The sequence below is a fragment of the Podarcis pityusensis genome (assembly GCF_964106645.2).
Source record: "Podarcis pityusensis genome assembly, chromosome: 7".
In the NCBI taxonomy this organism is placed as follows: Eukaryota; Metazoa; Chordata; class Lepidosauria; order Squamata; family Lacertidae; genus Podarcis; species Podarcis pityusensis.
The window spans coordinates 87,490,526-87,513,476 of record NC_138031.1 but is presented as its reverse complement, the minus strand read 5'-3'; the positions used below and the strand labels follow the sequence as shown (position 1 = coordinate 87,513,476).

Below are 22,951 nucleotides of genomic sequence, written 5' to 3'. Positions count from 1 at the left end.
TAGGCAGCCTAAGGCCTGGGGGCGGATGCGGCCCAATCGCCTTCTCAATCTGGCCTGTGGACAGTCCAGGAATCAGCGTGTTTTTACATGAGTAGAATGTGTTCTTTTATTTAAAATGCATCTTTGGGTTATTTGTGGGGCATAGGAATTGATTCATTTCCCCCCAAAAATAGAGTCCGGCCCACCCTGTGGTCTGAGGGACAGTGGATTGGCCCACGGCTGAGAAAGGTTGCTGACCCTTGTGCCAACTTTTTCGTCTCCTTATTGAATTAAGAATAAACATGCTCACTGGCTCATTTTTTTGCTGTACTACTTAGGAATGATCATGTTCCTTACATCTATGTCCTTAGTAAACACAATCTGTACATACACTTTGCATTTTGGTCTTCATCTGCCTCCTCTCTAAACAATTAGCTCTCAGATGGCTCTTAGGATTTGGGTACACTCTGAATAACCATGCATGCAAAGACATTTCTGACCATCATTTACTTGGAAGCAAGTCCCAATGTCTTCAGTGGGGAATACTTTTAGGTTAGTGTGGATAGGGTTGTAGCCTTACTGACTTTCTGCATCAAAATACTTCTCTGGAACGTGCAATTCCCATTGATGAAGCTCTGATGCCGTTTGGAAAACATCTTTCTGATTTGTTAGAAATGTGTGCCCTCTCAGCAGTCAATTAATGCAATCACTGCTTCTGTACAAGTCTTATTTCTGATTATCACTGGGGAGACAAATCTGGATATTCTTGTTTGGGAGGAAACCACATGAACACAACCAAACTTAAAGAAAAGAGATGGTATGGGCATCTGGTTGTAGACCACTGCTTATAAAGTTTCTTCCATTGAGAACCACTGCTTTGGCTTCTTTGTTGTTTAGAACCACACATTGTCTTTTTTTTTTTTAAAAAAAATAATTTTTATTAAAGTTTTAAACAACAAAGAAACAACACACACAAAAAGCAATACAAAACTCAACAATAAAAAACAAAAAACGTAACAATTAAAAACAAACTCTCTTTTCCATTTCCATTTTTAGATTACTTATTTTCTGGACTTCCTCATACCTCCCTCTTTTGTATTCCAATCCAAATTATTTGTCCAGCAGTTTCTTTTCCACTTTTTTAATCCCAATCTTTAATTTAATAAAATATTAAAATATATAACTTCAACTTCTTTAAACCTAATCCTTGATCTTAGTATCATATAATGTTAAAATTTTCCCTTTTAATATCAAATTTCCATTTCTAAACATCTTTAATCTTGATCTTTAATCTTAGTCTATCATTAACTTTAACCTGTGCAGCTGGAAACCACTTATTTTCAGTCCAACATCGCTCTAACATTCCTTAATTTTGCAGTGTTTCTGAAGATAGTCTTTGAATTTCTTCCAGTCTTCCTCCATTGACTCTTCTCCCTGGTCACGGATTCTACCAGTCATTTCCGCCAATTCCATATAGTCCATAAGTTTCATCTGCCATTCCTCCAGCGTGGGAAGTTCTTGTGTCTTCCAATACTTTGCGATAAGTATTCTTGCTGCTGTTGTTGCATACATAAAGAAAGTTCTATCCTTTTTTACCACCATTTGGCCGACTATGCCCAGGAGGAAGGCCTCTGGTTTCTTAGGGAAGGTATACTTAAATACCTTTTTTAATTCATTATATATCATTTCCCAGAAAGCCTTAATCTTTGGGCACATCCACCAAAGGTGAAAGAATGTACCTTTGGTTTCTTTACATTTCCAACATTTGTTATCGGGCAAATGGTAGATTTTTGCAAGCTTGACTGGGGTTATGTACCACCTGTATATCATTTTCATAATATTCTCTCTTAAGGCATTACATGCCGTAAATTTCATACCTGTGGTCCACAACTGTTCCCAGTCAGCAAACATGATATTATGTCCAATGTCCTGTGCCCATTTAATCATAGCCGATTTTACCGTTTCATCCTGAGTATTCCATTTCAGCAGCAAGTTATACATTCTTGACAAATTCTTAGTTTTGGGTTCTAACAGTTCTGTTTCTAATTTTGATCTTTCCACCTGGAAGCCAATTTTCCTGTCCAATTTAAATACCTCCATTATCTGATAATAATGAAGCCAGTCTCGCACTTTGTTTTTTAGTTTTTCAAAACTCTGCAATTTCAGTCTATCTCCGTCTTGTTCCAAAATTTCCCAATATTTCGGCCATTTGACCTCCATATTGACCTTTTTCAAGGCTTTCGCTTCCATTGGTGACAGCCACCTTGGGGTTTTGTTTTCTAACAGATCCTTATATCTTAACCAAACATTAAATAGCGCTTTCCTGACAATGTGGTTTCTAAACGCTTTATGTGCTTTGACCTTATCATACCATAAATATGCATGCCATCCAAATACATTATTGAAACCTTCCAAGTCCAAAATGTCAGTGTTTTCAAGAAGTAGCCATTCTTTCAACCAGCAAAAAGCTGCTGATTCATAGTAAAGTTTCAGGTCTGGCAGGGCAAATCCACCTCTTTCCTTTGCATCCGTTAAAATTTTAAATTTTATTCTGGGCTTCTTGCCCTGCCAGACAAATTTAGAAATATCTTTCTGCCACCTCTTGAAACAATCCATTTTGTCCACAATCTGCAAAGTTTGGAACAAAAACAACATTCTAGGCAATACATTCATTTTTATCGCAGCAATACGGCCCAGCAGTGAAAGCTTCAAATTTGACCAAGTTTCTAAATCTTTTTTCACTTCAGACCAGCATTTTTCATAATTATCTTTAAATAGAACCACACATTGTCTTACCCTATACCCGTATAGCGGGGAAACAACTTGAACCGTTCCCCAGCAGCTTTCCATTTTGGTCCCATGCATTTGCCATTCCTCTGGTGTTTGAGGTTCTCACTTGAGCCACTTGCACTGCTGAAGAGACAAGTTGCTTTTCAGTTTAAATTATTCTAAAAGCAGCAAGTCTATTTTTCCTTTGTTGCTTTCATCATAGCCCACAAGTGCACCAGGGACAATGGCATAGTCTAAGACATATCATTGATGAAGATTAAAGGAAGAGTGGAGGGTGCACAAAGTCCTGTTTAGAAGAGCTTAAGATTTTGTTGAAGACTCTCTGTAGTTGCCGCTTCTGACCTGTAAGCAGTCTTCCTGAGCTCCTTTTGACATGCAGACACCACTTAACACACACTGTGGCCAGTCTAGCCAGCCTTTTCACAAAACTCTCTGACCTGCCACAGACAAACAATTTATCCAGAAGTTGGGCATCGCCACCAGCAGATCCTCATAAGAACCTTTTCATGATAGACTGCTCATATTAGTATTTTTTAAAAAAAATGACAACTGGCCAGCTCTGAATTGGAAATTTAGGTGTGTATGAGCTCTCAGTGGGATGCTGCTGCAGTGTTGGTCATTGTAGTCCAACTTTTTGCTGTCTTCATTTACTACAGATTCTAGTTTGGCAGAAGGATGTACATACCCTGGGCTCTTTCACAGCTTGCCAGCCATCCTTAAAATCCAATAATTTGTTCATAAAAAGTGCCATGAATGGAAAGGTCTTCAGAATCTACCAGGATGGTTTTTATTCAGCCAAGAGCTACTACACAGAGGTTGAAATTAATGAGCCTAATTAGTAATGCCCATCAATGGGTGTACTCTGAGTAGGACTGGCATTGAATTCCACCATATGAAAATAGCTGCACCCTTCCCATTCTGCCACATCGGCAGCAAATGGAGAAAGCTAATAATAACATTGATAATTCTGCGTCCACTAATATCAGAAAGGTATCTTGCTGGTATCTTCAACTTTGGACCAATAATGCAATTTTGTGTGGCTTTGTAATGTGGATGTCTGTATGGATGGAATGGAGAGCTAAGTGCTCTAAAGAGAGTGTCCTGAACCATCTTGGAGAGCGCTGAAGAGGAGACCGTCTCTTTTACTTCAGGCTAAGCCCAAGTAACTGTAATGCAGCCCTGGGCTTCTCAGGAATGTTGACATTGAACATGCTCATTGTTTTCAAAAGATCATGGTCCCTGCAGTTACTGGAGTGTATATGAGCTGTTCTCTATGACTGTTCAGTGACTAGTCTGTCGTTTTCTTGCATGTTATATATTTTATGCCCAACAGCTCCCTTCCCACTTTTCTGTATCCAGTAGTACCTTGGTTTACAAGCTTAATCTGTTCTGGAAGTCCGTTCTTAAACCAAAGCGTTCTTAAACCAAGGTGTGCTTTCCCATAGCAACGGGGGACTCAATTTCCAAATGGAACACACTCAAAAGGAAGTGGAACATGTTATGCTTCCAAGGCAAAGTTCACAAACCAAAACACCTACAGTGGTACCTCGGGTTACATACGCTTCAGGTTACAGACTCCGCTAAGCCAGAAATATTACCTCGGGTTAAGAACTTTGCTTCAGGATGAGAACAGAAATCATGCTTCGGCAGTGCGGTGGCAGCAGGAGGCCCCATTAGCTAAAGTGGTGTTTCAGGTTAAGAACAGTTTCAGGTTAAGAACAGACCTCTGGAATGAATTAAGTTCTTAACCCGAAGTACCACTGTACTTCTGGGTTTGCAGTGTACTTAATCCAAGTTGTTCATAAACTAAGCTGTTCTTAAAGAATGATACCACTGTACAGTATTGAGTCACTGTCCTGTGTATTATGCATATTGAATGCTCCCTGCTTCCTTACCTGTGTGGAATGCTAGTCCTTCCACCCAGTTTGCAGGAGTCCTGGGGACATTCCTGTTCACTGTTTTGTGTCTCAGGACTTCAAGATCTGTAAGCCTTGCAGCGGGGATGGTATACTCCTCCACCCATGGGCCAACTTTGACAGATCGACAGCACCATCAACCTGTCAATCACTTGACAGTACAATGACGTCAGGCAACTCATTTTCCTTTAACCTCATGGTTTATGGCAAATGCACAACCCTTTGCAACCACTGGTGATCAGCTGATCGTTGGTACTTTTAAAACCCTTGCAGGTGCTTCCAGAGTATTTGGAAAGCACAGTTGCTCACAACTGGGTGATGTTGGTGCTTGAAAGAGCTGTGCTGTCTCCTCAGCTGCACTAGAAAGTTCTTGATGTGCAGCCAGTTTCAGTGGAGCTCACAGTTGACTCCAGACAGCTTTGTTAGCAAGCCCCATTATGAAGCCATGTTCTTGCCTGCCTCATAGCGGATATCAGCAGGTGTGGGCAGGGCTGGCTACCCATGAGGCAAGGTGAGGCAACTGCCTCATGCGGCAGGACCACAGGTACAGCAGACCCCAGTGTGGATCTTTATTCCGTACTTGTAGATCTTCACTCACCCCTTCCCTGGCAGAGAGGAGGACGCCATTTTGTGCTTTGCCTCAGGTGCCAAACTGCATTGGGCGGGCTCTGGGTGTGGCGCAGGTGGGTGTGGTTTGGCGAAAGCAGCTTCTTAGGACAAATTGCAACCCATGTAGGTCGTCATTGGGTCTACAGGATGGAGCTTCTCCATCCTGCCTTACAGGCTTTAGAAAAATCAGTGTTCACAAGTGTTGGAAGAGCACATTGATCTCAAGCCAGGCTGTTTGTACAAAGTCCCTTTTCACCAGAGTTCCCCTTTGTGCGCTCTAGGCATGAGGCCAGTGATGTAGCCCAACACAGTCTCACTTGCTATTTTTTAACATGTTTATTTACTGATTACATGCGATATGGTTTACCTGTCTGGGGTTTATATATTGCAGGCTGAGCTGTGACCAACTACAGAGTTTGCATTAAGGAAAGGGCTTTACTAGTGCTGTTTTTATTATTATCTGTATTTTACTAGATTTGTGTTTAATGTTGTTTTAATTCTATTAAGAGTTGAATTACTTTTTGGCAATTATCTTTTATATGCTTTTAGCTTTTTGTATTTTATCACTGCTTCTCACTCATTTGTGTGAGCCTCTTTGAGTCCCAACCTGGGGAAAATGTGGGATATAAATAAATATATAATAATAATAATAATTTGATGAAATCTTAAGTTCAGTCGTGGCTGCGTGGGAAGCGATGGGGACGTTATTTTGGGCTCTGAAGGGAAATAATTTATGTGACTCTTCCTTGCTGGAGTCATGTTATGCTGTCCCTGGAGACAGGACTGTTATGTGAGGGAGTTGAGGTTACCAACCTCCTCCTTTCCCAGCTCTGCCCAAGTCTGGCTCCTCTGCTAATGGAGGTTTGCCAGGTTTGCCAGGGTTACATTGGCATAACCCTGGTGGCACGTGTGTGGCTCCCCAATGCCAGCGTTTCTTCAAGGTACTCGAGTGCACAATCAGTTTTGTTGGTATTGCATATTATTGGGCTTTCATTTTCTTGCTCAAAGCATTGCTGCAGTTCCTGATACCCTCAGGCAGAGCTGCCTAAGGTCTGGCACATGGGTAGGCCGGGGGCCGGATGTGGCCCACTCGCCTTCTCAGTCCGGCCCCGGGACGGTCTGGGAATCAGCGTGTTTTTACATGAGTAGAATGAGTAGAATGTGTGCTTTTATTTAAAATGCATCTCTGGGTTATTTGTGGGCATGGAAATTCGTTCACCACCTCCATATAGTCCGGCCCCACCACAAGGTCTGAGGGACAGTGGACCGGCCCCCTGCTGAAAAAGTTTGCTGTATCTGGCATGATACAGGTGGAATGAGGGGAGGGGACTTTCCTTTTCGGCCACCTCTCAATGTTCAGGATTAGAGAGGCAGTCATGGCAGCCTAGTGTGAAGAGGGACGCAGTGCTGTGCCAGAAACCCACACAGATAATTCTGGCTCCTGCTTCATTATCATCATCCTTGCCTCATTCTTTGTTATGTCATGCGCTGCATTTATACGCTGCATTTTGGCCCAAAGCTTATCCCCCCCCCCCAAGTGTCAAACAGCTTTAGAAGAGTGGTCGCTGGCTTTCCTGTAGTTCTGGTTAAGGGGCTGAAGTAATATCCCCACTCTTGGTTGCGGAAATTTTGCTCACTCCTTTCTATTCTATTGAATCTGGTCTTTGGTTTGACAGTACAGTGGTACCTCGGGTTACAGACGCTTCAGGTTACCAACTCCACTAACCAAGAAATAGTATCTCAGGTTAAGAACTTTGCTTCAGGACATGAACAGAAATCGCACAGCGGCGGTGTGGCAGCAGAAGCAGCAGGGGGAGGCCCCATTAGCTAAAGTGGTGCTTCAGGTTAAGAACAGTTTCAGGTTAAGAACAGACCTCTGGAACGAATTAAGTTCTTAATCCGAGGTACCTGTACTTAACCTGGTGTGTTCTCAAAAAATAAATTCTAGAGCAAACTTATTCTTAGGCAGTTTTTTCCTTGGAAGATTGGGAAATGTCTGCACTGTTTCTCTTCTTCAGCCCCCTTGTCTGCAAAACAAAAGGGGTGGTTAAAATATGTTAAAAGGTAGTTAATCTGGCATCTGTCAACAATAAACAAAAATGTCCCCTTCATTTTACTTGAAAGCACTGAGTACTTTTAAAGTTGCCGATGTGATAATTCATTTAAGATTACCACGAATAGTCATTTTCAATGTAGAAGATGTGAGGCACAGGCAAAACTCATTTTCTTTGACTGCAGTTGTTCTTATTAACGGGTTTGGTGAAAAGAAAGTATTTTGACTTTTGTCTACAGATTCTGCATTGCTTTGATGGATTTCTGAAACCATTAATACAGTATTTGCATTCCTGAGCTGTTGACAGTTTCCGGCCCAATCCTCACTAACACAGAATTTCTCTCCCTCTCTAGGGTTTTGCTCATGGTGCCATTTAGTTGTTTGCCAAGCCTGCTTTCAACCTGGAAGGACCCTGGAGCAGCAGTGCTTTCACCTGTGATCTGCATATGGAGGAGCAGGCTGGAATGCGGGGCCAATACAGCTTGTTCCTCCCTCGGCTTCTTTAAACTGCTCCTGCCCCCCAGATGAGTGATCCCCAGCGCAGTTTAAGGCTCAGCTGGGAGGCAGGCGCCTTCCCAACCCCCAGCTGAGCAGAGCAAACAAGCTGCATTGTCCTGGCTCGCTCTGCCTGAAATATATATCTCTTGAGTGTCAAAGGCCTTCCATGATGGCAACTCACAGAGCTGATAGAACATGTGTAGTACAGTGGTACCTCTAGTTACAAACTTAATTCGTTCCGGAGGTCCGTTCTTAACCTGAAACTGTTCTTAATAAGAGGCGTGCTTTCACTAATGGGGCCTCTTGCTGCCGCTGCGCTGCCGGCACACGATTTCCGTTCTCATCCTGGGGCAAAGTTCTCAACTCAAGGTAACTCTTCCAGGTTAGCAGAGTTTGTAACCTGAAGCGTTTGTAACCTGAGGCGTTTGTAACTCGAGGTACCACTGTAATTCCAGTATAACTCTAGGGGACTGCAAAGCTTATGTTGCAAGAACTGTCCATTTATTTCCACCCTCTGTTTCCTGTTTCTTTGATCAAGTGTCAGTCAATAAGATAAGTCATCCTGTTTATTCAGCAAGTTCTGGTGAGGAACCTCATCAAAAACATTAGAGAAGTTCAAGACTATATAGATAGAGGTGAGCTGATGGACATGCTTGAGAACCCCTTCAGACAATTAAAAAATGTTGGTTGGACCATACATCCCATAGTAGAAGTCCTGTTGATTTCTCTTCAAACACTGTTTTTTTTTTTTTTTAAAAAAAACTTTAGTAGTGCTTTCTACCAATTTACTTGCGAAGCACATCAGGTGCATGGATCTGTGATTTCCTGGCTTTCCCCAGAACACTGTTTCAATATTGGTGTGAAATGGGCTACTTTCCAATCTTATGGTATGAAAGCCACGGACAGGTTGCATATTTTTTGTTAGATAATCAACAATGTTACATCTGAATTCTTTCAAAATTCTCAGGAGTATATCATCCATACCTGTTTTTTTTTTCTTTTTTCTAAATTATCTGTAGAACTTCATCTTGTTACTTCTTTTATTCTATGTATAATTCTTCCAATGTCCTAGCAGGAAAGAGCAATCCATGTGTCGGTATGTCATCAGTATCTTTTGCTGTGAAGACTAATGCCAATAATTCGTCCAGTTTCTTTGCAATCTCCCTATTTTCTTTCTGTAGTTATTTTACTTATTTGTCATCTGGTGCTACAACAGTCTCCTTGGCTGGTTTCCTATTTCTGATGTAGTTCTGATGATGATGTTGTTGTTGTTGTAATGTTAGCCACAAGGACCACTACTGTTAAGAGAAAATCGGGGCGTCTCTAGGATGCTTTTCTGTATGCTGGGTAGGAGATGTGCTGCTGGACCATATGGTCAGGGAGCACATCCCATAATATAGAGGTCACATCTGAAAAGTGTGTCCTTCCACAACCTGTGTATCTGACCCTCTAGTCGGGGATATGGAGCTGGGCATGACCCTTTCATCTTAGTTGAAACTGGTTGAGTAAAACAGGATGGTTTATCTTTGAATGCCTGGAAGTGTTCAATGACCATTAGCTCTGTCTCCCAAAATGGAGGTCTGACAGGCCGAGAGCTGGATGTGATGTACTTTAGACTTCCTACTCCTAATCTCCTTAACCTCACCATCTGCTGCCATCACTGTTAGATGATAACAGATACAGTTTTTCCATGAGGCCCAAAACATCACTTAAACTGTTGTAGTCTCATAGCACCAATGTTTAACTCTTAGGAAGATACAGGTGTCTAAGGTGATAGCGTGTTCTGGCAAAGGACAAAGCTTTTATTTTATTTTTTCACCGATAACTTTAAGCTAGAGTCACAGAACATCATGGGTAAGATTTTTAGCTACCAGTCAGAAACATTATTTGTTCAGAAAGAAATGTAAGATCAGAGAGAAGCACAATAGAATTACGTATAAAATCAAATTTAGTAGCAGAGTTCAAACTCCTGCCAGGGTTGTTCTGTTTTTAACATAAGCTTCACCTGTAAACACTGACAAATGATAGTGCTCAAATTCACTCCGTCCAAAGATCCACCTCCTAAGTGAGTTACAGAGCAGGCCGGGCAAGTTTCTTTTTGATCAGTTGGCAACCTCGTCTTTAACAACGCTAGGCCAGCCAGTCTGCCTTTGGTCTTCAACCCCAGATACATACATTCAGCCTGGCATTGCTTTGTATTTTTCTCTGCCTGGTGGGCATGGCTGGTACCAAATTGTGTGGGAAACCGCCCTGCTAGAAAAGTTAACCAGCAAAATTAAATTAGCACAGGCACAAGCAAAGGAGGATGCCTTCACACCAGTGTGGCTCCCCTTTATCACATATACAGCTCAACAGGACAATGACCTGACCCCTCCAACAGCGTACAAATCAATATGGCTAATCTGACCCAATCCCCCACCCCACCCCACCGTTTCACACATACAAACAAACCAGACTGCAACCAACTGAATGTACCAACCATGTACCAACCCTCTAATCTCTTGCACTGCCAACAAGAATGAATGAATGAATGAATGAATAAATAAATAAATAAATAAATAAATAAAGGACCTGCTCACATGACCCTGACACAGAAACCCTGCACAAACACTATGCAATAGAATGAAAGATCAGTATCTCCCCTTCTTTCTCCCTTGCTCTCTCTCCCTGCCTCTCCCCCCCCCCCCCCGGTCGCATATGATGTCTGCAACAGCAGTGTCTCACACAGAATGGAACTGAACTGTGAAAAAAGACTATGAATTGAAAACAGAGATGCTAAATGTACCTTTGCTATACAAGAAAATCTGTAATAAAAATTAAATTAAAAAAAGAAGAGAACTGGCAAGCAGGTGCTCATACGAGTATTTAAAGCCCTAAATGACCTGGGCGCTAGATACCTGAAAGATGGCCTCCTTCCCCACATTCTCCCTGGGGGATCAGATCCTCTGAGGTGCCCTTGGGCAGTTTGGGAGAGGGCAGTCTCCATGCCAGCTCCTGGGTTGTGCAATTCTCTCCCCACAGAAGTGCGTCTAGTGATGTTAAATTCTCAAGAATATTCTCAATTAATGAGAATATTAGAGAATTTTCAGTTAAAATAGGAGAATATTCATTTTAATGCATTGAAAATGATATAATTAGTTAATATACATGTTTATTCATGGGTGAACTTTTTCAGATGGAAACAAAAAACTGTAAAGATATGTTTATTCGATGGGGCAATGCCGGGAATTCCATTCTTTGATTTTTTGCACCAAACTTGAAATTGAAAATTCAACACGAATGACTCACGTTAATCACTAAGCCTGCCATTTACCATATATTTACCATCGACTTGAATTCTAATTATGTTGTGTGTGTATGACTTTTAAAGTAAAAGGAATACAGTATAAAAAAATCTCAGGTCCGCTACATGAGTACGTTCTTTAATAAGCATATCTACATACAGAAATGTCAACCTTTTAAATCAAGGCCACCTCACATGCTGTTACACATAATTTCATAGGCCTAGGTACTTTAAATGTATAAAGCAGGTACTGTATAGGCCCTCCAGATGTTTGGGACTACAATTCCCATCATCCCTAGCTAATGATGGGATGATGGGAATTGTAGTCCCAAACATCTGGAGGGCTGGAGTTTGCCTATGCCTGGTATAATGCATTAAAGCTACTTTCTGAAAAGGAAAAAAAAACACCCCACACTGTATGGCCAAGGGTATAGAATTGCTAAGAATAAGGTCACACCAAAATAGAAAAAAGGCTATTACATATGGTTGACATACATAGGAATTCAAATGTTCATCAAATTAAATGAATAGCATGTATAAAACTAAAAAATTTTTTTCCTGTAGCTCACATTTCAGAACTGCCAATGGTGAATGACACAATGCCCAGTAATGTAACTGGATAAAAAACCCCATTATTCATTACTTACACTGGCAATATCACAGCTTGACTTATTATTTACTAGATTTTTTAAGTGTGTGTTGTAAAACTAGTTATTTCCTTAGAATTTACAGTTTGGAGAATATTTTCTGGAGAACTTTCTAGGACAAAATATTCTCGAATATTCTCATTCACAAAAATATTCTCATTCACGAGAATAGTCTCACATCACTAAGCGCGTCTGGCACCGTTCTTAGTGTGTCCTTCCTATTCCTCTCACCTTGGTCTTTGACAACTGAATGTGTGTTTTCAGGAACCCTGTGACTTACAGTTTTGAACTGTTTTTAATATTGAATTTTAATTAGTTGGTAAACGGATCCTGGGATCTAACGGAGAAGGGCAGGAAATAACATTGAGTAAGCAATAATAATCTTATCCACAGTACCAGCCTGTTTTGCACCAGCCTACCTGCCTGAACTGATCACCTTCATGTTGTTCCTTAAAGGCTTGATCTTTTGGGCATAGTTATCCATTCCATGAATACTTTTGGTGATGTGATGCAACTAGGGGCAAATTATCATTGAATTTTCTGTGCCTGGCTACCTGGCCCCAGGGTGCAGACTTCTTTAAATGTCTAACTCCACAAAGGCGTCTTGCCCCAACACCCGCCTGCTATAGTAGCATAATGTTTGTGATACTTATAAACTGGCAGTAGGTGGTGCTGCTAGTGCTGATTACATAACAGCATAATGTAGCAAACAGGGGGACTGTTCTTGAAAAGGCCCTTGCCTTCTCTGTGGTAGACAGGAAGAAGCCATTATAGTTCCTTGGAAGGAGATGATGTTTACTTTACATTAGAGTGGTAATGAGTTTTTCATGGGAGATATTCAAGCAAAATCTCCTAACTCTTAATTTGCTTGCAGAAATTCAAATGCATATTCTCGTAATTTGATTTCTACCCCAACATCAGCAGTTAAGCATGCTGTGGGGCTAGAATATTTTAGGAAGAAGCAAGGAGCCAGCAAGTTGATACTTAAAACATTATTTTAAAACACATTACAGTGGTACCTTGGTTTACGAACTTAATCCTGTCCAGAAGTCCGTTCTTAAACCAAAGTGTTCTTAAACCAAGGTGTGCTTTCCCATAGCAGCGGAGGACTCAATTTCCAAATGGAACACACTCAACAGGAAGCGAAATATGTTCTTATTCTAAGACAAAGTTCACAAACACCTACTTCCGGGTTTGCAGCGTTCTTAATCCAAGTTGTTCATAGACTAAGCTGTTCTTAAACCAAGGTACCACTGTACTTAAAAAAAAAAAGATATACCTCAAAGCCATAATTTCAGAATTTAAAGAATTTTTAATCTGAAATGTATTAAATTTCTAATCTGTTACCTTGTTTCAGCTCTGCACTGTACAAGTAAGCAACTACAGAGAGGAGACAAAGACAGATTGCTTGCATAAGAGGATCTTCAGTTAAGAAAGAACAGTCGACCAAAGTGTGGTAGGCAACTTTTTTTAAGTCTTGGTTGTTGTAATGTGGGTTACAAATTAGCAGAATGGACCTACTGGTCTCTGTGAGGCTCTGCTTCAAGCCAGTGGAATCCTTGCCTCTACTTTCAACAGGAGGGAGGTGAGCTCTCAAATTCTTTTTAGCCTAACTAAGGAACACTTGGTCAGGAAATCTGATTACCATCTGCCAGCCCATCAATAATGGAGCTTAGCAAAACAGCTTCGCTCCATCTGATTACTTGGTCTAGGAATCACACAGCAGCCGCCCACCATTCTAAGTGACCCAGGCTGGCAGATGATGTGCAAGGAGGGGCCTGGGCTGAGGCTCCAGAAGGGGCCAGAATTTGCACTCCAAACTTCTACCTTGTTAGTTCTCATTTCTGTAACTCGGTTTTTCCATGGCTCTTTGTTTATTCCTTCCAAAATAAGCTACAACGTGTGCATTTCCGCTGTGCCTTAACACTTGGGGTATCCTAGAAGGTTTTGTTTGGGTTTTAAATGCTGATGTTTCGCTTTGCACTGAACCAGCATGAATGATTTTTGCCACCAAAAATGAAGAACTGCCTCCTGGCAGAGATCCTACTGGAAAGGTTTAACACGTCATCTTAATGGTTGATACTTAGACAAAATAGATGCCATCATAAGTTAACAGTGAATATTATCACTTAATGTAAAATGTGAAGACTCCGATCTGAACGTCAAATCTGCAAAATGGAGTTTCACTTCCAACCCGGCAAAAGCACTATTTAAAATGCATGTAACCATTTAAACCAGCCTTTCTCAACCTGTGGGTCCCCTGTGGGTCTCATCACCCCTAGCTAGCAAGGCCAGAGCTCAGGGATGATGGGAGTTGTAGTCCAACAACATCTGGGGACCCACAGGTTGAGAACTGCTGATTTAAATGTTCTCATGCGTCATCCCCAAACCAGCACACAACTTTGTGCATGTGTGTGGGCTTCGGCCAGATTGGATGGCTTTAAAAAAGGATTGGACAAATTGATGAAGGATAAGGGCATCAATTCCTGCCAACCTGGCAGTTCCAAAGCACGTCAACTCTGGCGGGAAGGTAAATGGCGTTTCCGTGCGCTGCTCTGGTTCGCCAGAAGCGGCTTAGTCATGCTGGCCACATGACCCGGAAGCTGTACGCCGGCTCCCTCGGCCAATAAAGCGAGATGAGCGCCCCAACCCCAGAGTCGGCTACGACTGGACCTAATGGTCGGGGACCCTTTACCTTTACCTTAAGGACATCAATTGGTACTAGCCAAGATATGCATGCTCTGCTTCCACTGTCAGGGGCAGTAATGCTTCTGAACACCAGTTGCTGGAAACCACGCGGCAGGAGGTAGGGCAGAGTGCCCTTGCACTTGGGTCCCTCCTGCGGATTTCCCATGGGTACGTCCCATTTAGTCCGGGATGCTGGCCTGGACGGGCCAGTGGTCTGATCCAACAGCCTCTTTTTATGTTCTTGCCAATTTAAGCTCACTTTTGGATATTGCATGTGTTTGGTTGACCTTGCTCCCAAATAATCAGGAATATCCAAGTTGGATTTATTTTGACAACTGTCAAAAATGCAACGCACCTAGTTTCAGCAACACACCTAGTTTCAGCTCTCATTTTTACAAAGTAAAATGATTGGTGGGTTGTTTTTTTTAAATAAAATTTTCATTTCTAACAGCATTATTTATATTTAAATCATTTTGAAATTTCACACATCTGAGATTACTTGAATCTTCGGACTTCTCCCTGCCCCCCCCCCCCCGGTTTCAAATATTTGTTTATTCTTTCTACTGCATCTAATTACATTTTCCAAATTCATTTTATATCCACTTTTTATCTTTAACCTTATAACATTATAAATGTTATAACAATCCTGCTAATGTTTTTAAATATCTACAGTGATCTTTAAGGTACTCTATAATTTCCCTCCATTCTTTACTAATTTTCTTCTCATCTTGGTGTCTGATCTTCATGGTCATTTTTGCTGTTTCGGCATAGTGCATCATCCAGGTTATCCATTCTTCTATGATTGGGACTTTCTTTTCCTTCCATCTCTGGGAAAAAAGCATTCTTGCGGCTGTTGATGCATGCATAAACAGTCTTTTCAAATCCTTTGGTATTTCATCACCTGTTGTTCCTAATAAGAAAACTTCTGGCTTTTTGACAAAGGTTATCTTAAACATTTTTTCAATTCATTATATATCATTTCCCAGAATTATTTTGTTATTTTGCATGTCCACCACATGTGGTACAATGTGCCTTCTTTTTCCTTACACTTCCAATGTAAGTTGGAAGTGTTTTTATACATTTTTGCTAATCTTACTGGAGTCAAATACCAACGATACATCATTTTCATATAGTTCTCTTTCAATGTACAACAATCCGTAAATTTTTAATCCTCCTTCCACAACTTTTCCCATGAGTAAAGTTGTATATTATACTCAGTATTTGATATTGGGCCCCAGTATGACTATGATTGTAAGTCCAAACTTACATGACACTCAGTGGGTGAACCAACAGACTTAAAAATAATAGGTAAGAATTATTATTTATACTGCTTAACGCCAAAATAGCCTTCTAAGCAGTTTACAAGTGTCAAAACCAATGTCACACAAGCATTAAAATATAAACAACTATAATTAGGGTGCACAATTAATAGAATTGTTTAAAACTTTTAAAAGATAAACACCCATAATTAAAATATGCAGTAATAGGATACTTGAGTCCATAGAGAATATTGAAGAAGCGAGAGATGTCAAATGGTAGCATTTGAGTAACAAAATAAAGAAGCAAGCCACACCTTGAGGCCCCTTGTCTGTCCGAGCAGAAGGGATGGGTTCTGTCTACTAATCCGCAATATACGGCCTTTTCTATTTTGAACTCTTGTGATCCCTCTGGAGTGAAAATTTTTAAGGATTAGCTGGGGGGCCTGGAGCTTCAGTTGAATATTCATGAGGCAGGGCCTTCTCTCCCTCCTCTTCCCACCTCCTGCTGTAGCTGAATCTCGTCTCTTTATTCAGCTGAGCCGAGAGTCTCTGCAGTGCATTAGGAGAGCTGGCAAAACATTCTGTATCAGCAGGACAAGGGGAGAGCGAGGCATCAGCATTATCCTTTGGAACTTTGTCCTGTCTCCATTTGTTATTGAAAAGTATAAATGCAGAATAAGCTGCTGGAAAGGCAAAGTCAGAAAAAAGAAAGTGTCACTATTTGGGGGCTGCTTCAGACAAGGGCAGTTTTCCTAAATAGATGTCTCTTCCATGTGGACCATGAAATGGCTTGGCATGTAGTAGGAAGCCCTGGCTGGTAATGGGGGCACACCATGTATGGTGTGGGGAAACAGGCACCTCTGCATGCATCACATGTGCTTTATCCAACACACCTCCATCCTCCTACCAGTTGTGACATGTTTGCTCCAAGGAACGCTGTCTTATCCACTTGCCTGATCATGGAATGAAACATCACTCAGGAATGTCAATTGTCACATCTTAGCATTTCAGGAGAGGAGAGCACAACAGAGCGCTGTCTGCAGTGTATTTAGATTAGGATGAGAGCCAAATCAAGGACCTGGAGACTTAAATGAGTCACAGGCTAGATATTGGGTGGCTGGGTGTTTTGGTCAGAAAAGGCAGGCTGTTGGAGGAAGATCTAAGAGGAGTGTTGGTGTTAACGATAACGGGGAAGGGTGAGTAAAGATTCAGAAAGTCCGAGTGGAGCATCTTTAGTTAAAGGGCCTGAAAATGCAGAGAAATACCTTCATGGCCTAGGAATGGCTAAAAGAGCAGGCAGGAGGAGAAGGTGAAAACTGTGACTGATGAGGCAGCTGCTGTGGGGAGGGGGAGGGGGGAGAGAAGGTCCTTCCTGTTTGCATCTCTTGGCAATGGGAGACGGGGCTGCAGATGGGAGTATCTCAGCCAGCGTGTTGCTGAATAGATGGTTGTAGAGGGCAAACGCTGGAATCAGCTGGGGTGACTCAACAACAGCACACTTACGCAGTGCTAGCTGTGACACCCCCACATCCACTGCTGTCTCCTGGCACTGAAAAGGAAGGGTGGGGAGCCTGCCCCCTCCAACAAACAATTTGCCTCATCTGTTGTTTCGGCTTCCGAACGTTGCAGGTGTATTCACATGTAATGGTGAGCCAAATCATGGTTCAGTGCAAAGGTTTTGGCTCCTAGGGTGAAGATCGTGGCCACTGCACTCCTTGGGAGTAAGTAATGGTTTGGCATAGTGTGTTTTTTGAACCCAGGCTCATGGTTTGTCTGGTGTGAGACAAATCACAAGCCTGGGTTTGTACTTCAGCTGAACCCAGCAGTCACTTCACCCTAGGTCAGCAGCAGGGTTGCGAGAGGTGTGCTGTGGCCGCAGTAGTTCATGGAAAGCCATGGTTTGGCTTTGCGTTACATGTGAACCAGGCCAAAGTGTGTTTCTCATGACTCCCTGAGATGCCTCATTAGGTGGCTTTCCACTCTGAAGGTTGTTCCCATTACAACTGAACAGATCACAGAAGATGTTGTCTTCCTGTCTGGTAGATCAGATTTTCAGTTATTTCCCCCTTCCCCTCAGGCACAGTCCACTATGCCTGCACTTCGGGTGCAATCGGATCATATCCCACAGGATCCTGAGGGTAAGGGAAGTTGATACAATTGACGGGTTAGGGCCAGTAAATGGTTTGTGGAGTAAGAGGCAGCTGTGTTTCCTGCACATTCATGAAGTCTGTTGGCACTCGTTTTAGCCCCCACACTCTTCCCAAAGAGACATAATGCTGACTGGCAGCTCATCACCAGCTTGCCGGTCTACCAACGGCATTCAGTTCCTGTTGCTCTCTGCTTGCCATCCCCAAATCTGACAAGCCACTGTACATTCAGGATAGCGCAAAGAGCAAGAGCTGGGGCACAGCATGCTCTCCCTGCTTCTCCAGAGCTGATGCCAAGTTGAGGGCCCTCCTTGATAGCTCCTCCTCACCGGTCCAGAGGGAGCAGGCAGGTGCTTCTCCTCTTCGCTTCCATCGTCATGGCCGCAGTTCACTCAAGAGAGCCAGCAGGTGTGCAGGCCGTGACAGTCACTGTTGCTGCTTGTTCACCTGTGGTGAACGTTTGGTTAAGACTGCGGAGATCTTCTTTTTAGCCTATAAGTATCTTGTTTTGGCTTGTAGTCTGCTGTGTATAGCCAACAAATTTCTGTAACGTTGCACAAGTGGCATCTTGATTAAATAGCTACGCTATAGAGCTGCCTTCTACTTAATCATGCTGTTAGTCCAGCTAGCCCAGTGCTGCCATCTTTGACAGCAGGGCCTCAGGCTGAGGTGTCTTCCCCAGCTCTGACACCTGAGAACCTTCAACAGGGGATACTGAGTTGAACCAGGGACTGTCTGCATTCAGGGCATGTGTTCAACCACTGAGCTGTGGCCTCTCTGTTAGGGTTACGATACAGGGAAGTATATTGCTAAAATGTGATCATTTAAGCTTGTAGAGTTTGCATGCCTTTGTTAGGAGTACGGAAGCTTTGCAGGTTCACATTCTGTCTGTTAGATACTTTTGGACATGTATCTACATATGACGCAAATCATATGCAAATTTAATGCAAATATATGCTCTCTTACTTTCAGTGGGTTGGAGGGACCAATCTGCATACAGTGTACAGGGCCAGAAGTCCTATGGACATCTTGCATAGGATGCCCTATTCTATTCTGGTGGTGGTTATCCTGTTTCATGGGGCATTCCAATAGGTCCCTTCCTGGGAGATATTCACATTGGAAAGTGGGCATTCTAATTCACCTAGTAGCTGTTCCTTCTTCTTTACAGCTGGAGGACATACTCCCAATTATGTACTTTGGCGCAGGGAGCTGTGCAAAACTTTGGCAGTTGTGGGAATAAGTTCTTTCAACAAACCTTACCACCTCCAAGAGTACTTCCTGGTTTTTATCCTCTGTAGCCTGAAGAATCTTCTTTCAAACTGGCTTCAATCAAAACTGCAATCCTATATGCATTTACCTGGGAGTAAGCCTCATGGAGGGATGCAGTTGGCGTTGTGGTCTAAACCACAGAGCCTAGGGCTTGCCAATCGGAAGGTTGGCAGTTCAAATCCCTGCAACGGGGTGAGCTCCCATTGCTCTGTCCCTGCTCCTGCCAACCTAGCAGTTCGAAAGCACGTCAAAGTGCAAGTAGATAAATAGGTACCGCTCTGGTGAGAAGGTAAATGGCGTTTGCTCTGGTTCGCCAGAATCTGCTTAGTCATGCTGGCCACATGACCTGGAAAAACTGTCTGCGGACAAACGCCGGCTCCCTCAGCCAGTAAAGCGAGATGAGCGCCGCAACCCCAGAGTTGTTTGTGACTGGACTTAACTGTCCTTTGCCTTTACCTTTGCCTTTACCTTAAGCCTCATGGAGCGCAGTGGGAATTATTTCTGAGTTGTCTTAGGTGTGTTCTAAGAGTGCCTCCCTTGAAAACACCTCACATGAACCTGCGGCAGCTCTGTGGCATGAGAATTGCGGCAGTGTGCTAGAGTGGTTCTGGCTTACCTAAGGGACCATGTGGAACCGGCAGTTTTGCAGGTACCACAGAATACTGATTCTGCACTTGTAAGAAACCACTCTTTCAGCATCTACACGTTGGAACTCGCTATCTAGGGACAGTAGGCAGGAGCCTTCGCTAGGCTCTTTTCAGAAGCTGCTTAAAACATTTTTGTTTTGACAAGTCTATCCACACATGCAGAAGCTACATGTCTTCTGTTTCATTTTAGCTGCTGTTGATTTTAATCCATTTTTGAATATTTTAAAATACCTATTTCTAACAAGTTTTATCAATAATTTAATTTTTTTAAATAGTTCAGTAAACCACATAGAGGTTTCCTTAAATTCAAACATTATAAATGTTTTGTTACATTCAGAATAAATGTTACATCTTTATAAGGGTGGATTTTCACCAGGTTTAGGGCAGTTTGTAACCTTCAGATGACATGAGCAGGCTGTGCAATTGTTCTAGTTCCAGCCTTAAAAGATCCTTTACCTGTAGCAGCTGCTTGCCCCGAGCCTGACAGCTTTACAAACAAGATAAACATTTAAAAGCATGGTATGTGTTCAAAATAAACCCTTTGACCTAATTTTGGTGGATGACAACCCTGAATGGAGTTTAGACCTATGATGAAACTAACTTTGAAGGTGCTGGATGGAACAGACCAGTTTCAAATTCTTTTGATTTAAGTAAATAAGCATGCTTCTTTTTCCCAGATGGAACAAACTGAAGCCTGTGCCGTAGTTGTGGAAATACTTGGCCATATCAGTAGAATTATTATTTTTTATCTTCCCATGTGTTTTGTGTGGTAATATCACAGCGGAAATGGATCTGTAAATCCTTGCAGTTAGCAGAGGTGCATCCACCATCTCTGGTCATCCATAGTAACTTCAGTCCTTGAAGCAGAACACTGAAAATGTAATAGTGCTTATTTTTGTCTTGAGATTGCTGTGTCCCCCCCCCCCCCCCCCCGTTCCTGGCAGGGTTTATGTGTGCAGCAGATCAGAACAACTAGTGCACCTTATCTTTGAAATCCCATGTTTTGGGCCCCTTAAAGAGCAAGTGAATAAATGCAGCAGGTAGTGATGGTTTCTTTGGAGCTGTTACAATCTGCCATGTACAATGAATCCATCTTAGTTTGTGGATTATCGGTCCGGTAGACTGTAACAGCTCTGTCAGCTCCTTCTGGTATGGTATGTCCAAAGGCAAACTAATGTAGCTTATGTGTGGTTTTATTTCTGCTCAGAATATTCCCAAGAATTTTTTCCATGCAATATGCAATAGAAATCTTGGCTGCTTCCTATTCTACTTCTGAAAAAACAGCTGAAGAGGTTCCAAGGATTTGTGGAAGAAATTATACATACTTGCTATAGCTACATCTATTTAATATACAGTGGTACCTCGGGTTACAAATGCTTTGGGTTACAAACTCCGCTAACGCGGAAGTAGTACCTCGGTTTGAGAACTTTGCCGCAGGATGAGAACGGAAATCGCGCGGCTGCACGGCGACAGCGGGAGATCCCATTAGCAAAAGCGCGCCTCAGGTTAAGAACAGTTTCGGGTTAAGAATAGACCTCCAGATCGAATTAAGTGCATAGCCTGAGGTACCACTGTACTAAAAAAGGTCTGCCACTCCAGATTCCCCACCCCCTGCTGCCATTGGTTGGAACTGCTCTGACATAATGGAGTGTTAATGGTGAGAGAAAACACCCTAATGGCTTGATTGCTGCGGCCAGATTGCTGGCTGGGGCTGGTCATCAGACGTGATCCAAAGTGCTGGTTATAACCCATAAAGCCCTACATGGCTTAGGTCGAAGCTATCTGAAAGATTGTATCCCCTCATAGGGACCTGCCTGGGTTTTGAGAACCTCGAGGCTTTCTCTCGGTCCCACCACCCCCACAGGCACGCTTGGTAGGGGCACAGGAGGAGACCTTCTCAGTGGCTACTCCCAGAATTTGGAAGTCTCTCGCTGGAGAAGTTAGACTGGCTCCCTCCTTGTCCTTCTGCCGGCAGCTGAAGACCTCCTTGTTCCAACAGGGTTTGGGGAACTGACGGTTTTTAATGAAAGGGATGGTTCTTTCCTGTTCTTATTGCAATGTTCTAAACAGATTTTATATAAGCATATAGTTTAAATTCTATTCATGTTTAATTGTTTCCAATGATTTTTTCCCCTATGATTTTAGCGGTTCTAGTTTTATCTGTATAAAAGCTGCCTTGAGTCCTGTCAGGGAAAAAGGTGGGGTGGTAGTAGTAGTAGTAGTAGTAGTAGTAGTAGCTATAGCAAGTATGTATGTATTAGCTAGAGCTGGCGATATGGGCCTTTCTAGGGTTGTCACACATGCTTTATGTCCTCTGCTTCCTTCTCTTGCAGAAATCAGTCTTAAAGGGCAGAGACAACTTTTGATTTTAAAAAGTATATGTCCTTGGATGTTGGGTAATTGTGGGCCTGGAGATGGCGTTAGGATAGACTAGGGAAAGCCTAACTGGGCAGAGCCTGGCATCCCAGAAGACCATGACTTAGGCAGGATAAAACCTGGTGGTGGAACCCCATGGGCCCATTTTGATCAGGCTAGCTCAGAAGTCTTCTGGCTTTTCCGATCCCAATGTATCCTGTGGGAGATACTTCTGCCGCCGCGTCTTCCGAGTCATCAGGTATAGGGCAGTATATATATTTAATTAACAACAACAACCTGGACAGAAAGGGAAGTGGAGAAAGAAGATACCACAGGAGATTGTCAAAAGAAGAAGGCAAATGTGCATTAATAGTCTAACCAGGGTGGGGCAAAAAAGGACACGCATCCCAAGCACGTGTGTGTGAAATAGGCATATAAAGATAATTGGTTGTCTGTCTTTTGCTGTTGATAGTACAGGAGATTTTACTGTATATGGGCTAGTTGTTTTTAATTGAATCATTATGGCTGGTTGCTGAAAGCAACAATAACCTTCGTTTTTTTCAAAAGCTGATAAAATAAAATGATTTTTTTTTCTGTTCCCAGTTTGACATAATTCAACATGTTTTTAAGGTGATAGATTAAAGAAAAAAGCCAGTTATCAGAGCCTTGCTCATAGGCTTATAAACCTTCTTCTCACATGCCAGCTCATGCATTCAGCCAGGACATGGAGGGGAGCAGCATCACAAGGCTATGCCCTAATCTCCTCATGGAGAACTCTTTCTTGCATTCCTGGCAACATGTGGAGGTCAGT

General features: G+C 42.5%; 1 protein-coding gene across 5 annotated transcripts in view; it reads left to right on the top strand.

Annotated features, from left to right (window-relative positions):
• Positions 1 to 22,951, top strand: part of CXXC5 (CXXC finger protein 5) — a 66,172-nt gene that overhangs the window by 23,641 nt on the left and 19,580 nt on the right. For 4 of the 5 annotated variants that reach the window (XM_081015230.1, XM_081015232.1, XM_081015228.1 and 1 more), the window contains exon 2: positions 13,133 to 13,231. The exons of the other annotated variant lie outside the window; for it this stretch is intronic. The gene's annotated coding sequence lies outside the window, so the exon portion shown is untranslated. The remainder of the gene's footprint in view (positions 1 to 13,132; positions 13,232 to 22,951) is intronic. 5 annotated transcript variants of the gene reach the window in all.